The sequence below is a fragment of the Pan troglodytes genome, chromosome 10 (genome assembly GCF_028858775.2).
Source record: "Pan troglodytes isolate AG18354 chromosome 10, NHGRI_mPanTro3-v2.0_pri, whole genome shotgun sequence".
In the NCBI taxonomy this organism is placed as follows: Eukaryota; Metazoa; Chordata; class Mammalia; order Primates; family Hominidae; genus Pan; species Pan troglodytes.
In genome coordinates this window covers 128562819-128579326 of record NC_072408.2, presented here as the reverse complement: position 1 = coordinate 128579326, position 16508 = coordinate 128562819, and the positions used below count along the sequence as shown (strand labels likewise).

The 16508-nt window shown below is 47.9% G+C and overlaps 1 protein-coding gene across 1 annotated transcript in view; it reads right to left on the bottom strand.

Moving 5' to 3' along the window:
* TMEM120B (transmembrane protein 120B) overlaps positions 1–16508 on the bottom strand; it is a 67173-nt gene that overhangs the window by 34514 nt on the left and 16151 nt on the right. The window lies entirely within an intron of this gene.

The window sequence follows — 16508 nt, the reverse complement described above, 5'->3', positions numbered from 1 at the left end:
GCCACAAGGCCAGGAAAAATATAAGAGACTTCGCCCCAGTGCTGGGGGAACAGAAAACAGTAACTTCTTGACTTTGCCACCATCACATACCTCCAAATAAATACCACCACAGGCAGGGAAACAACCCCTTATCTCTGGACTTGTAAGACAAACACCAACAATCTAGGGAAACCAGCATGGGAAATGAAGACCATGACATTAAAAACAATAAGCTGGCCGGACGCGCTGGCTCACGCCTGTAATCCCAGCACTTTGGGAGGCTGAGGCAGGTAGATCAGAGGTCAGGAGTTCGAGACCAGCCTGGCCAACATGGCAAAACCCCGTCTCTACTAAAAATGTAAAAATTAGCCAGGCGGGCGTCTGTAATCCCAACTACTTGGGAGACTGAGGCAGGAGAATCACTTGAACCCAGGGGGCGGAGGTTGCAGTGAACTAAGACCACGCCACTTCACTCCAGCCTGGGCGAAAGTATGAAACTCCGCCTCAAAAAATAAAAATAAAAACAAAAACAATAAGCCACTGCTCACTTTGGCAGCACATGTACCAAAATTGGAATGATATAGACAAGGTTAACATGGGTCTTGAGGAATTAAAAAACATTGAAAAACAAAGCAACGATAAGCCAACAAACATATTTAAAGTGATTTTTTTTGTTTTGTTTTGTTTTTAGCAGTTGAAGAGATGGATTTATTAGAGGGAGAGCAAAAGGGGATGGTCCAACAGTGAGCACAGAGGCTAAACTCCCCTGCCTGCCAAGCAAGGCACCTAGGTATGAAAGTTAAGTCAGGCCGGGGACAGTGGCTCACGTCTGTAATCCCAGCACTTTGGGAGGCCAAGGCACCAGATAATTTGAGGTCAGGAGTTCGAGACCAGCCTGACCAAAATAGTGAAACCCTGTCTCTACTAAAAATACAAAAATTAGCTGGGCATGGTGGCGTATGCCTGTAGTCCCAGCTACTCTGGAGGCTGAGACAGGAGAATCGTTTGAATCTGGGAGTCGGAGGTTGCAGTGAGCTGAGGTCGTGCCACGGCACTCCAGCCTAGATGACAGAGCAAGACTCCGTCTCAAAAAAAAAGGAAGTTAAGTCAGTAAATAAGGAAGAGGCAAAGGCTAAGAATTAACTAGATGACAATAAAAATGACAAGTGACTAGATGACAATTAGGAGACATCCAAGAATGCTGTGAGTGAGTCACCTTGGCCCACTCACTAGGAAGATGAAAGGGTGACTCCCTTCTCTCCTTCCTGGGCCCCCCAGGAAGGAAAAATCAATGCTTTTATTTTACTTAATGTTTTTATTTTAAAATAATTTCAAGTTGGGCATGGTGGCTCACGCCTGTAATCCCAGCTACTCGGGAGGCTAAGGCATGAGAATCGCTTGAACCCAGGAGGCGGAGGTTGTGGTGAGCTGAGATTATGCCACTGCACTCCAGAGTGAGACTCCGTCTCAAATAAATAAATAAATGAATAATAATAATAATAATTTCAGGCGCAGTGGCTCACGCCTGCAATCCCAGCACTTTGGGAGGCCAAGGCAGATGGATCACCTGAAGTCGGAAGTTTGAAACCAGCCTGACCAACATGGAGAAACCCTGTCTCTACCAACAACACAAAATTAGCCAGGCGTGATGGCACATGCCTGTAATCCCAGCTATTCAGGAGGCTGAATCAGGAGAATCGCTTGAACCCGGGAGGCACAGGTTGTGGTGAGCCGAGATCGCGCCATTGCACTCCAGCCTGGGCAACAAGAGTGAAACTCTGTCTCAAAATAATAATAATAGTAATAATAATAATTTCAAGCTTGCAGAATTACAAAAACAATACAAAGAACTCGCCTCTATTCTTCACCAGATTCACTAGCTGTTCCATCATGCTGTATTTGCTTTATCCCCCATGTATGTGTGCCTGCCTGTGTGTTCTTTTTCTATATCAAGCAGGCATTCGTAAACCACCGCCGCAGGCCAAGTCTGGCTACCTAATTTTGTATGCTCAGTAAGACAGAAATGGGTTTTGCAGGGTTGAAAAAAAATCACAAGAATTTTTCGTGGTGTGTGAAAATTATATAAATTGGCATTGCAGTATCCATAAATAAAGTTTTATTGGAACACAGCCACACCCACCCATTTAAATATTCCCTGTGGCTGTGCTGGGACTCTAACAGCAAAACAAGTAGTTGTGACAGAGACCATATGGCCCATAAAGCTCAAAATTTTCACTATTTGGCCTTTTACCAAAAAGATTTGCCCACTCCAGTGCTAAACCATTTGGGAGTTAGTTGCAGGCAACACACCTCTTTTCTCCTAAATAGTACAATGTGTATATAGTAAGAACAGCTATATTCTCTCAAATATCCATAGTACAATTATCAAATGCAACTGACCCTTAAACGACACGGGTTTCAACTGCATGTCCACTTATACACAGATTTGCTTCCACCTCTGCCACCCCGAGACAGCAAGACTAAGCCCTCCTCTTCCTCCTCCTGCTACTCCTCAATGTGAAGACACAAAGGATGAAGACCTTTACAATGGTGCACTTCCACTTAATGAAGAGTAAATATATTTTCTCTTCCTTATGATTTTCTTAATAACACTTTCTTTTCTCCAGCTTTTTGGTTTTTTTTTTTAAGACAGAGTCTCACTCTTGTTGCCCAGGCTGGAGTGCAGTGGCATGATCTCGAATCACTGCAACCTTCACCTCCCCGGGTTCAAGCGATTCTCCTGCCTCAGCCTCCCGAGTAGCTGGGATTACAGGCATGCACCACCACGCCTGGCTAATTTTGTATTTTTAGTAGAGACAGGGTTTCTCCATGTTGGTCAGGCTGGTCTCGAACTCCCAAACTCAGATGATTCACCTGCCTCAGCCTCCCAAAGCGCTGGGATTACAAGCATGAGCCACCGTGCCAGGCCTCTCTAGCTTTCTTTATTGTAAGAATACAATGTATAATGCATACATAAAATGTGTGTTAATCAACTGTATCTGTTATCAGTGAGACTCTGGTCAACATTAGGCTGATAGAAGTTTTGTGGGAGTCGCCGGGCGCGTTGGCTCACGCCTGTAATCCCAACACTTTGGGAGGCCAAGATGGGCGGATCACCTGAGGTCAGGAGTTTGAGACCAGGCTGACCAACATGGTGAAACCCCATCTCTACTACAAACACAAAAATTAGCCGGGCATGGTGGCGGGCACCTGTAATCCCAGGTACTCAGGAGGCTGAGGCAGGAGAATCGCTTCAACCCGGGAGGGGGAGATTGCAGTGAGCTGAGATCACACCACTGCACTCTGTCTCAAAAAAAAAAAAAAAAAAAAAAGAAGTGTTGCAGGAGTCAAAAGTTTCCGGCCAGGCTGGGTGGTTCACACTTGTAATCCCAGCACTTTGGGAGGCTGTGGTGTGTGGATCACTTGAGGCCAGGAGTTCAAGACCAGCCTGGTCAACATGGTGAAACCCGTCTCTACTAAAAATACAAAAATTAGCCAGCTGTGGTGGCGGGCGCCTGTAGTCCCAGCTACTCGGAAGGCTGAGGTGGGAGGATTACTTGAACCCAGGAGGTGGTGGCTGTAGTTAGCTGAGATCGTGTCACTGCACTCCAGCCTCAGTAACAGAGGGAGACTCTGTTCCAAAAAAAAAAGAAGTTACATATTTGGCTTTTTGACTGATTGGCACCCCTAACCCCACCTTGCTCAAGGGTCAATCGTCTAGAAAATGTAACGTTGATATAACACAATGCTATGGCCTCATATACCACTCAAATTCAAATTTTGCTGACTGTCTCTTTTATGGCAATTTTCCTCCAGATCTTGGATCCAATTCAGTCTCATGCCTTCTGGTACTGTTCATATCTCTTTACTCTCCTTTAATCTAGAACAATCTCCCAATCTCTGTCTTTCGTGAATTTAAGTTTGTTTTTGTTTTTTGTTTTTTGAGACAGAGTTTGACTCTTGTCGCCCAGGCCAGAGTACAGTGGTGCGATCTTGGCTCACTGCAACCTCTGCCTCCTGGGTTCAAGCAATTCTCCTGCCTCAGCCTCCCAAGTAGCTGGGATTATAGGTGCCACCATACCCAGCTAATTTTTGTATTTTTAGTAGAGATGGACGGGGTTTCACCATGTTGGCCAGGCTGGTCTGGAACTCCTGACCTCAAATGATCCTCCCACCTCGGCCTCCCAAAGTGCTGGGATTACAGGCATGAGCCACCATGCCCGGCCGAATTTAAGTTTTTAAAGAGTTCGGTCCAGTTGTCTGGAAGAATGTCCCCCAGTGGGGGTCTGTGGATGTTTCCTCATGATTTGGGGTATGTGTGGGGACCAGCATGCTACTAAAAGGATGTTGTGCCCTTATTAGTGGCTCCTGCCAGGAGGGACACCGTGTCCACGATGCTAACTTTGCTTGGTAAAGGCAGCCAGGATGCCCATCCAGTTTCTGCGCTATGTAGTGTCCAACTTTCCACTGGTAATTAATAAGTTATCTGTGTGGAGAAAGGCTGTGTTTTAATCACTTTTGAATTCTTCAGTGCTAAACAGCCCTGTATGTCCAACAAATACCTGCTGGTAATGAACCCAGACAAGGAGGACAGAGGTGGAGAGATCCTGCCCAGACGATGCAACCTTGGGGAAGACGGGGCCCTGGCCTGAGAGGCTGCTGCGAGATAAGGGGCCCGCACCCCTCCTGGTGGCCTTTGGTGCTGGGTCCCGCCATGGAGAGATAAGACCAGGGCTGCAAAATCAGCTGCCAGATGCTCATCAGGCCCTCATCTGTTTCAATTAATATTTAATGTCACAAGTAAAACATGAAGACATCATCCTTGTTAAAAATTAAAACACCACAGCTATGGCTGAGGTCTGCTTTTTTTTTTTGAGACGGAGTCTCTCTCTGTGGCCAGGCTGGAGTCCAGTGGCGCAATCTCGGCTCACTGCAACCTCTGCCTCCTGGGTTCAAGCAATTCTCCTGCCTCAGCCTCCCGAGTAGCTGGGATTACAGGCATGCGCCACCATGCCCAGCTAATTTTTGTATTTTTATATTTTTAGTAGAGTAGATTTTTAGTAGAATAGATTACAGGTGTGAGCCACTGTGCCTGGACTTTTTTTTTTTTTTTTTTTTTTGGAGACAGGGTCTCACTCTATCACCCAGGCTAGAGTGCAGGGGCTCCACCTCAGGTCACTGTATCCTCCACCTCCCGGGTTCAAGTAATTCTTGTGCCTCAGCCTCCCAAGTAGCTGGGACTACAGGCGTGCACCACCATGTCCAACTAATTTTTGTATTTTTAGTAGAGATGGGGTTTCACCATGTTGACTAGGCTGGTCTCAAACTCGGGGCCTCAAGTGATGCACCCACTTTGGCCTCCCAAAGTGCTGGGGTTACAGATGTGAGACACTGCACCTGGCAACTTGTGCAAGTTCTGAACCACATTTTTTATTAGGAACTGCTTGCCCTCCACCCTCTCTTCCCTGGCTGGGAAATGCAACAAAGGGCTCAGTTACCTTGAAGCCAGAAATGGAAGTCACATGATGCAAATGGCAGAGGCCATTGCCCCTCCCCAACCAAACTAACCTGAGTCCCAACGCAACCTCATGGGACAGAGCTTCCCAACTGTGACTTTTTTTTTTTTTGAGACAGAGTCTTGCTCTGTCACCCACGCTGGAGTGCAGTGGCACAATCTCGGCTTACTGCAACCTCCGCCTCCTAGGTTCAAGTGATTCTCCCGCCTCAGTCTCCCGAGTAGCTGAGATTAAGGGTGCATGCAACCACACCCAGCTAATTTTTGTATTTTTAGTAGAAACAGGGTTTCATCATGTTGGCCAGGCTGGTATCAAACCCATGACCGTGGGTAATCCGCCCAACTCGGCCACCCAAAGTCTGGGTTTACAGACGTGAGCCACCATGTCCCGTCCACTGTGATGGTTTTAAAACATGGCCACCTATTCTTTATTATGCCTCACATAGAAAGGCAGTGCCTCTGTTCTCTCCCCTTAAATCTAGGTAGGCTTGTGACTAGTCTGACAATAGAATATGGCAGAATTGACACTACATAACTTCTGAGAAAAAGTCACGGAAGGCCCTGTGGCTTCCACCTAAGTTCCTGGAGCAACTAAGGAAGTGGAACTAGTTGCTCTTGGAGCAAAAAGTCCAGCTATCCTGAGGCAACCATGCTATATAGAAGCTTTAACCACAGAGAGAAGTCCCAGGTAGTCACTCAAATCAGTAGCCCCAGCTAAGACAAATCTCCTTGTCGGTCCCGCATAGGTTCCAGACATGTACGTAAAGAAACGTCCAGGCCAGGCGCAGTGGCTCGCACCTGTAATCCCGACACTTTGGGAGGCCAAAGTGGGCAGATCACCTGAGGTCAGGAGTTTGAGACCAGCCTTGCCACCATGGTGAAACCTCATCTCTACTAAAATTACAAAAATTAGTGTGGTGGTGCATGCCTGTAATCCCAGCTACTCCAGAGGCTGAGGCAGGAGGATTGCTTGAACCCGGGAGGTGGAGGTTGCAGTGTGCTGAGAGTGTGCCACTGTGCTCCAGCCTGGTCAACAGAGGGAGACTCTGTCTCAAAAAGAAAAAGAAGGCTGGGCGTGGTGGCTCACACCTGTAATCCCAGCACTTTGGGAGGCCAAGGCAGGTGGATCACCTGAGGTCAAGAGTTCGAGACCGGCCGGGAGCGGTGGCTCATGCCTGTAATCCCAGCACTTTGGGAGGCCAAGGCGGGCGGATCACAAGGTCAGGAGATCGAGACCATCCTGGCTAACACGGTAAAACCCTGTCTCTACTAAAAATACAAAAAAAAAAAAAACACACCAAACAATTAGCCAGGCGTGGTGGCAGGAGGCTGAGGCAGGAGAATGGAGTGAACCCGGGAGGCAGAGGTTGCAGTGAGCTGAGACCACGCCACTGCACTCCAGCCTGGGCCACAGAGCGAGACTCGCCGTCTTAAAAATAAATAAATAAATAAATAAAATGTGCAACAGTAACTTGATGCCTCACCCAGAAATGTTGCTGAAGCTAGTTAAGCTTCCATTTAGAGAAAACGTATCTAGTAACTCACCACCCTGCAAGTTTGGTGTTACTAAGTAGTTTTTCTTCTTGAGTGAAAGTCCTTAGGTAGTAACACTTTTATAGATTATTGTTTAAAATCTGGTAATATGGCCAGGCGCACTGTAATCCCAACACTTTGGGAGGCCAATGCGGGTGGATCACGAGGTCAGGGGTTCAAGACCAGCCTGACTAACACGGCGAAACCCCCGCCTCTACTAAAAATATAAAAATTAGCCGGGTGTGGTGGTATGTGCCTGTAATCCCAGCTACTCAGGGGACTGAAGCAGAAGACTCACTTGAACCCAGGAGGCGGAGGTTGCAGTGAGCCGAGAATGCGCCACTGCACTCCAGCCTGGGCGACAGAGTGAGACTTGGTCTCAAAAAAAAAAAGGCCGGGCACGGTGGCTCATGCCTGTAATCCCAGCATTTTGGGAGGCCAAGGCAGGCGGATCACAAAGTCAACAGATCGAGGCCATCCTGGCCAACATGGTGAAACCCTATCTCTACTAAAAATACAAAAATTAGCTGCCCATGGTGGCGTGCGCCTGTAGTCCCAGCTACTTGGGAGGCTGAGGCAGGAGAATTACTTGATCCCAGGACGCAGAGGTTGCAGTGAGCCGAGATCGTGCCACTGCACTCCAGCCTGGCAACAGAGCAAGACTCTGTCTCAAAAAAAAAAAAAAAAATCTGGTAATATGGTATTTATTTGTAATTATGCTTGCAACTTTATTTAAATCTATTTATTCTCTTTAATGTTTGTTCTTATACAGATACGACTTCATAAAATAACTAGTATAAATTGGTAATAAGCAGTTTCTGCTGCTGGTCTGTCACTGAATGCCTTGTTTTCACTAAGTTGGGAGGTTTTGTTTCTGGGTTTTTTTTTTTTTTTGAGACAGAGTCTTGCTCTGTTGCCCAGGCTAGAGTGCACTGGCACGATCTTGGATCACTGCAACCTCTGCCTCCTGGGTTCAAGTGATTCTCCTGCCTCAGCCTCCCAAGTAGCTGGGACTACAGGCGCATGCCACCACATCCAGCTAATTTTTTGTATTTTACTGCTCCTTGAAGAGCAGGGCTAACCCATGGGAAGCATGTCCAGAATAGCCTGGGTGAAGTTATGTACATATATATTAAATAGTAATGTCCTTTTTTTTTTTCTTTTTTTGAGATGTAGTTTTGCTCTTGTCGCCCAGGCTGGAGTGCAATGGCACTATCTCAGCTCGCTGCAACCTCCACCTCCCAGGTTCAAGTGATTCTCCTGCCTCAGCCTCCAAAGTACCTGGGATTACAGGCACCTGCCATCACGCCCAGCTAATTTTTGTATTTTTAGTAGAGACGGGTTTTGCCATGTTGGCCAGGCTGGTTTCAAACTCCTGACCTCAGGTGATCCACCCATCTCAGCCTCGCAAAGTGCTGGGATTACAGGTGTGAGCCACCTGGGGCCTGTCCATTTTTTAAAAGAAGTAAAAATGAAACTTATTTTGCAAACTAAAAAAACAAAGAAAAAGAAACTTTCATGGCCAGGCGTGGTGGCTCACGCCTGTAATCCCAGCACTTTGGGAGGCCAAGGTGGGTGGATCATCTGAGGTCGGGAGTTTGAGACCAACCTGACCAACATGGAGAAACCCCATCTCTACTAAAAGCACAAAATTAGCCAGGCGTGGTGGTTCATGCCTGTAATGCCAGCTACTCAGGAGGCTGAGGCAGGAGAATTGCTTGAACCTGGGAGGCAGAGGTTGCAGTGAGCCAAGATCACGCCATTGCACTCCAGTCTGGGCAACAAGAGCAAAACTCCATCTCAAAAAAAAAGAAAAAGAAAGAAACCTCCAGAAGATTCCAGCCCCAGCCATGTGAGTTACCCCTCGCCACTCAAGTTTTCCCAGAAAAGGCACCAGATATCACAGAGCACAGTCAGGCCTCCCTCTATGCCCTGTCTATATTCCTGACCCACAGAATCCACGAGCATCAGGCAGCTGTTGTTTTATGCACTGTAGATAAAAAACACCACTCACCCTGGGCCACGCCGCCCTCTGGACTGTCATGTGACAAAGAAACTACTTAATTCCAGGCATTTTACTTTCAGATCTCTTTGTGACAGCAGCGTAGCTTATACCCTAAACACATCCTTTGGGTTTTTTAAAAGTATATTAACAGTATCAGAATATACATTAGATTCCATAACTTGCTTTTCTCACTCAATAATATGTCTTGGAGATCTACGCACATAACAATATATGGGGCCAGGTGCAGTGGCTCACACCTGTAATCCTAGCACTTTGGGAGGCCGAGGTGGGCGGATCACTTGAGGTCAGGAGTTCGAGACCAGCCTGGCCTACATGGCGAAACCCCATCTCTACTAAAAATACAAAAATTAGCCAGGCATAATGGTGCACACCTGTAATCCCAGTTACTTGGGAGGCTGAGGCATGACAGTTGCTTGAACCCAAGGCAGAGGCTGCAGTGAGCCGACGTCACACCATTGCACTCCGGCCTGGGCAACAGAGTGAGACTCTGTCTCAAAAAAAAAAAAAAAAAAAAAAAAAATACCAGGCACGGTGGCTCACGCCTATAATCCCAGCACTTTGGGAGGCCGAGGCGGGCGGATCATGAGGTCAGGAGATCAAACCCATCCTAGCTAACATGGTGAAACCCCTTCTTTACTAAAAATACAAAAAATTAGCCAGGCGTGGTGGCGGGCGCCTGTAGTCCCAGCTACTTGGGAGGCTGAGGCAGGAGAATGGTGTGAACCCAGGAGGCGGAGCTTGCAGTGAGCCGAGATCATGCCAGGGCACTCCAGCCTGGGCAACAGAGCGAGACTCTCTCTCTCAAAAAAAAAAAAAAGAATATATGGATACACTCCACTCTTTAGTGCTATGCATATTTTGTGCTACAGATATACTCTAGTTTCTTTAGTCCTTCCCCTATTGCTGGATATTTATGTTGCTTCCTGTGTCTGACTATAACCAACAATGCAAAAGAATAGTATCCTTGCACGGCCTCTCTGGGCACACAGGCAAGTATGTCTCTAGAGAAGATTTCTCTGGGGAAGAGAGGTAAAATTGCAGGTCAGAGGGTACAGGCTTGTTATTAGATTTTTTTTTTTTTTTTTTTTTTTTTTGAGACAGAGTCTCCCTCTGTTGCCCAGGCTGGAGTGCAGTGGCGCGACCTCGGCTCACTGCAGCCTCCGCCTCCCAGGTTCAAGTGATTCTCCTGCCTCAGCCTCCCAAGTAGCTGGGACTACAGGCACGTGCCACCACGCCCAGCTAATTTTTTGTATTTTTAGTAGAGACAGGGTTTCACCATGTTAACCAGGATGGTCTCGATCTCCTGACTTTGTGATCCACCTGCCTCGGTCTCCCAAAGTGCTGGGATTACAGGCGTGAGCCACCGCGTCCGGCCTTGTTATTAGATTTAGTAAGTTTTGGCAAACTGCCCTTCAGAGTAGCTATACCAATTTATAGTCCCACCCACTGCATATAACAGCTGTCCACATCTGAGCAACACTCCATGCTATAAACATTTAATTTTTTTCAGGTACTTTTCTAATGTTCCACTGGTGATGGTGACTGGATAAGAATGGTTAATCCGTGGGCCTTCCCATAATTTTGTCCCGATACACGAGGTCATTCCTGCTCCCCTGCAATTCTCTCGCTCTGTCACTGGCCAGAGTCATTTCAGGGGTGAAGGGGAGGGATCCCTCACTGGAGGTCACACACACCTAGTCCACCCCCAGCCTTAGCTCTAGGCTCAGGATTTGCCAGCCACGAGGAGGACAACATGGAGTGAGGGGAGCCACTAACAAGGACCTTAGTGTGACACATTATCCACCCCCAAGGCATTCCGCGCCCACGCCCAGTCTTCGTGGATTCCACCCTTGTGCCAGCCTCACAAGCAGTGGGAAAGGTCATCAATTCATTTCTTGTATCCTTACTTTTTTCCAGACTCTTTCTTTCCTTTTGAGATGGAGTCTCGCTCTGCTGCCCAGGCTGGAGTGCAGTGGCCCGATCTCTGCTCACTGCAACCTCTGCCTTTCGGGTTCAAGAGATTCTACTGCTTCAGCCTCCCGAGTAGCTGGGGCTACAGGCACCTGCCACCACGCCCGGCTAATTTTTGTATTTTTAATAGAGACGGCGTTTCACCGTGTTAGCCAGGCTGGTCTCAAACTCCTGACCTCAGGTGATCCGCCTGCCTCGGCCTCCCAAAGTACTGGGATTACAGGCATGAACCTCTCTTTCATTTTTTAATTGTGGTAAAATATACATAACTTTTAACCATTTGTAAATGTTTTAAATTGTGATAAAATACACAAAAAATTTATCATCTTAATCATTTTAATTGTACAATGCGATGGCATTACACTCATACTGTGGTACAGTCATGTGTCGCTTAAGAAACAGGATCGTTCTAAGAAATGCATTATTAGGCGATGCCGTCATTACGCAAACGTTAGAGTACACCTACAGAAACCTGGATGGTATAGACTATTGCTCCTGGGCTACAAACCTACACAGCATGCTACTGTACTCAATACTGTAGCAGACTGTAACACAGTGGTAAGTATTCACGTATCTAAATGTATCTAAACAGGGCCTAGGGCAGATCACTTGCGGCCAGGAGTTTGAAACCAGCCTGGCCAGTATGGCAAAACCCCTTCTCTGCTAAAAATACTACAAAAATTAGCCAGGCATGGTGGCACCCGCCTGTAATCTCAGCTACTCAGGAGGCTGAGGCAGGAGAATCGCTTGAGCTGGGGAGGCAGACGTTGCAGTGAGCCTAGATCGCACCACTGCACTCCAGCCTGGGCGACAAAGCAAGACTACGCCTGAAAAAAATAAAATAAATAAATAAATGTATCTAAACACAGAAAAAGGTACAGTAAAAATATAGCATCATAATCTCATGGGATCACTGTCTTTGACAGACACATCAGTATGCAATATGTGACTATACCACAATCCATTTCCAGAACTTCTTCATCATGCCAAACAGAAACTAAGAACCCATCAAATAATTCCCCATTTCACCTTCCCCTCAGCCCCTGGCAATCACTATTCTGTCTTCTGTCTCTATGAATTTGACTACTCTAGGTACCACCTGTAAGTGGAATCATACAGTATGTGTCTTTTTTTTTTTTTGAGACAGAGTTTCGCTCTTGTTACCCAGACTGGAGTGCAGTGGCGCAATCTCGGCTCACCGAAACCTCCGCCTCCTGGGTTCAAGTGATTCTCCTGCCTCAGCCTCCCGAGTAGCTGGGATTACAGGCATGTGCCACCATGCCCAGCTAATTTTTGTATTTTTAGTAGAGATGGCGTTTCTCCATGTTGGTCAGGCTGGTCTCGAACTCCCAACCTCAGGTGATCCACCCGCCTCAGCCTCCCAAACTGCTGGGATTACAAGTGTGAGCCACCGCGCCCGGTGTTTTTTTTTTTTTTTTTGACTGTGTCTCGCTCTGTCGCCAGGCTGGAGTGCAGTGGAGTGATCTCGGCTCACTGAAACCTCCGCCTCCTGGATTCAAGTGACTCTCCTGTCTCAGCCTTCCAAGTAGTTGCGGCTACAGGCATGCAGTATCATGCCCAGCTAATTTTTGTATTTTTTTTTTAGTAAAGAAGGGGTTTCACCATGTTGGCCAGGATGGTCTCGATCTCCTGACCTCATGATCTGCCCGCCTCTGCCTCCTAAAGTGCTGAGATTACAGGTGTGAGCCACCGTGCCCAGACCAGTATGTGTCCTTTAATGACTGGCTTATTTATCACTTAGCATAATGTGCTCCAGCCCAGCTAATTTTTGTATTTTTAGTAGAGACGAGGTTTCACCATGTTGGCCAGGATGGTATCGATCTCCTGACCTCATGATCTGCCCACCTTAGCCTCCCAAAGTGCTGGGATTACAGGCGTAAGCCACCGCGCCTGGCCAGAATTTCCTTCCTTTTTAAGGCTAGTAGTCCACTATATGGACGAGCCACATTTTATTTATCCACGCCTCCACTGACGGATGGAAGATGGGTTGCTTCCATCTTTTGGCTATTGTGAATAGTGCTGCTGTGAGCATGGGTGTACAAATATCTTTCTGAAACCCCACTTTCAATATTTTAAAAGACGGGATCGCTCTCTGTCGCCCAGGCTGCGGTGCAGTGGCACAATCATGGCTCACTGCAGCCTCAAACTCCTGGGCTCAAGCGATCCTCCCACCTCAGCCTCCCGAGTAGCTAGAACTACAGGCATGTGCCACCCTGTCAGCTTTTTTTTTTTTTCTTGTAGAGATGGTCTCACTATGTTGCCCAGGCTGATCTCCAACTCCTGGGCTGACGCTATTCTCCCACTTCAGCCTCCTAAAGTGCTGGGATTACAGGTGTGAGCCACCACATCCCACCTGCTTTCAATTGTTTTAGGTATATACCCCAGAAGTGGAATTGCTGGACCATATGGTAATTCTACGTTTAATTTTTTGAGGAACTGCCATACTGTTTTCTATGCAGCTGTCTTGATGCACTGTGCATGGGGCATTTCTGCCAGGTGGACGAGATACAATCCCAGTCTTCCCTTGGAGTCCCTGGCTACTCTTTGCACATCAGGGTGTCTCCAGCAGGCCCTCAGTTGGACCTGTGCTTTGAGATGCTTTTTCCGGGAGCAGAGGGTGAGCCAACGGAGGCACTGCAAGCCTCCAAGCAACCTTGGCCCTGTGGCCTCGAATGGAACCAGCTGGCCGGATGGAGGCTTTCTGTTGTTTTTGCCAATCAGGCAGCCATTCCCCTTCTGGTTAACATCCCCATAGTTTTTTTGGGTACCCATCCCTCTGCCACACTCAGTCCATGAAATGTGGCTAGAAGCAGGGTTAGGCCTGGCCACAGGCTCCAGGAGAGAGCACATGGCCCAGGCCTGGCCAGTCAGAACATCGGACTCCCAACCCAGCAGGTAATTCAGGGATGGGCATCTGGAACCAGCAAAACTCAGTAGAAGAGCATTTATGAGAACTGCTGAGAAAGAGAAACTCTTCTCTCCCTAGTTCTGAAGGTAGCGAGATGGGGACCCAGAGCTCATAGGGCTGTCTTGCCAGTCTCTGGAGGACCCAGCCTGAGAATGAACCCAGTTTGGGAAAACAGGGCAGAGAGGTAGATGAAAGCGGAGCCCTAATGATTGCACCTGAGCTCCTGGAACTGCTTACACCTGAAGGTAGCACGCTTCTGACTTCCTAATTACATAAGTAAACACGTTCTGTGCTGTTCTGTTTTACCTTCCCAGTTGGGGCTGAGTGTCTCCATTTCAGAAGTGAGTGTCGGTCGGGCGCGGTGGCTCATGCCTGTAATCCCAGCACTTCGGGAGGCCGAGGTGGGCGGATCATCTGAGGTCAGGGGTTCGACACAAGCCTGGCCAACATGGTGAAACCCATTCTCTTTTTTTTTTTTTTTGAGACGGAGTCTCGCTTTGTCGCCCAGGCTGGAGTGCAGTGGCGTAATCTCGGCTCACTGCAAGCTCCATCTCCCGGGTTCACGCCATTCTCCTGCCTCAGCCTCCCGAGTAGCTGGGACCACAGGCGCCCACCACCATGCCCGGCTAATTTTTTGTATTTTTAGTAGAGGCGGGGTTTCACTGTGTTAGCCAGGATGGTCTCGATCTCCTGACCTCATGATCCGCCCACCTCTGCCTCCCAAAGTGCTGGCATTACAGGCGTGAGCCACCGTGCCCGGCCTGTGAAACCCATTCCCTACTAAAAATACAAAAATTCGCCAGGCGTCATGGCAGGCACCTGTAATCACAGCTATTTGGGAGGCTGAGGCCGGAGAATCACTTGAACCCGGAAGGCAGAGGGCACAGTGAACCGAGATCACACCACTGCACTCTAGCCTGGGCGACAGAGTGAGACTCTGTCTTAGGGGGAAAAAAAAAAAGTGAGTGTCAAAAATCAGATTAATATGGCAAAGAACAGAACTTTCCTTCTGAGCAAAGTTAACCACACTTAGTTAAGAAAAGAAGCTCTGAACCTTGGACTCATTGTTACCAATCTCTTTTTTTTTCTTTTTTGAGATGGAGTGTCGCTCTGTCGCCCAGGCTGGAGTGCAGTGGCACGATCTTGGCTCACTGCAAGCTCCACCTCCTGGGTTCACGCCATTCTCCTGCCTCAGCCTCCTGAGTAGCTGGGACTACAGGCGCCTGCCACCACGCCTGGCTAATTTTTTGTATTTTTTAGTAAAGACAGGGTTTCACCGTGTTAGCCAGGATGGTCTTGATCTCCTGACCTCGTGATCCGCCCACCTCGGCCTCCCAAAGTGCTGGGATTACAGGCGTAAGCCACCGCACTGGGCCAATGTTACGAATCTCTTAACCAGGGCACGGTCTTTTTTTTTTTTTTTTTTTTTTGAGACAGGGTCTCTCTCTGTCACGTGGGCTGGAAGGGCAGTGGTACAATCACAGCTCACCACAGCCTCAACTTCTCCAGCTCAAGTGATCCTCCTGCCTCAGCCTCCCGAGAAGCTGGAACCATGGGCACGCACGACCATGCCTGGCTCATTTTTTATTTTTTTGCAGAGACGGGGTCTCATTATGCTGCCCAGGCTGGTCTCAAACTCCTGGGTTCAAGCAATCCTCTTGCCTTGGCCTCCCAAAGTGCTGGGATGACAGGCATGAGCCATGGCCCCTGGATGTCATCCTAAAGATGTGAAAAACCAGGGACTTGGAGGCTGCTTGAATGATTCCTTCATCAAGCCAGGAACTAAGCAGCACCCCTAAAAGTGCATATCTCTGAACACCCACATTGGGTGTTTTTCTACCAAACGGAGAAACTAAAGCATTTTAAAATTATTTGTAGGTATCTATTTATTTTGAGACCAGGTTATGAAACTGACTAATTTTTGTATTTGTAGTAGAGATGGGTGTTTGCCATGTTGCCCAGGCTGATCCTGCCTTAGCCTCCCAAAGTGCTGGGATTACAGGCGTGAGCCACCGTGCCCAGCCTGAAGCTTTTTTTTTTTTTTTTTTTTGAGACAGAGTCTCACTCTGTTGCCCAGGCTGAAGTGCAATGGCAAGACCTCAGTTCACTGCAACCTCCATCTCCTGGGTTCAAGCAATTCTCCCTGCCTCAGCCTCCCAAGTAGCTGGGATTACAGGCATGTACCACCATGCCTGGCTAATTTTTGTATTTTTTTAGTAGAGACAGAGTTTCACCATGTTGGTCAGGTTGGTCTCAAACTCCTGACCTCAGGCGATCCACCTACCTTGGCCTTCCCAAGTGCTGGGATTATAGGCATGAATGAGCCCCTGCACCTGGCCTGAAGCATTATTATTATTATTTTATTTATTTTTTTTTTTTTTGAGACAGAGTCTCGCTCTGTCACCCAGGCTGGAGTGCAGTGGCGCGATCTCGGCTCACTGCAAGCTCCGCCTCCCAGGTTCATGCCTTTCTCCTGCATCAGCCTCCCGAGTAGCTGGGACTACAGGTGCCCGCCACCATGCCCGGCTAATTTTTTCTATTTTTAGTAGAGACGC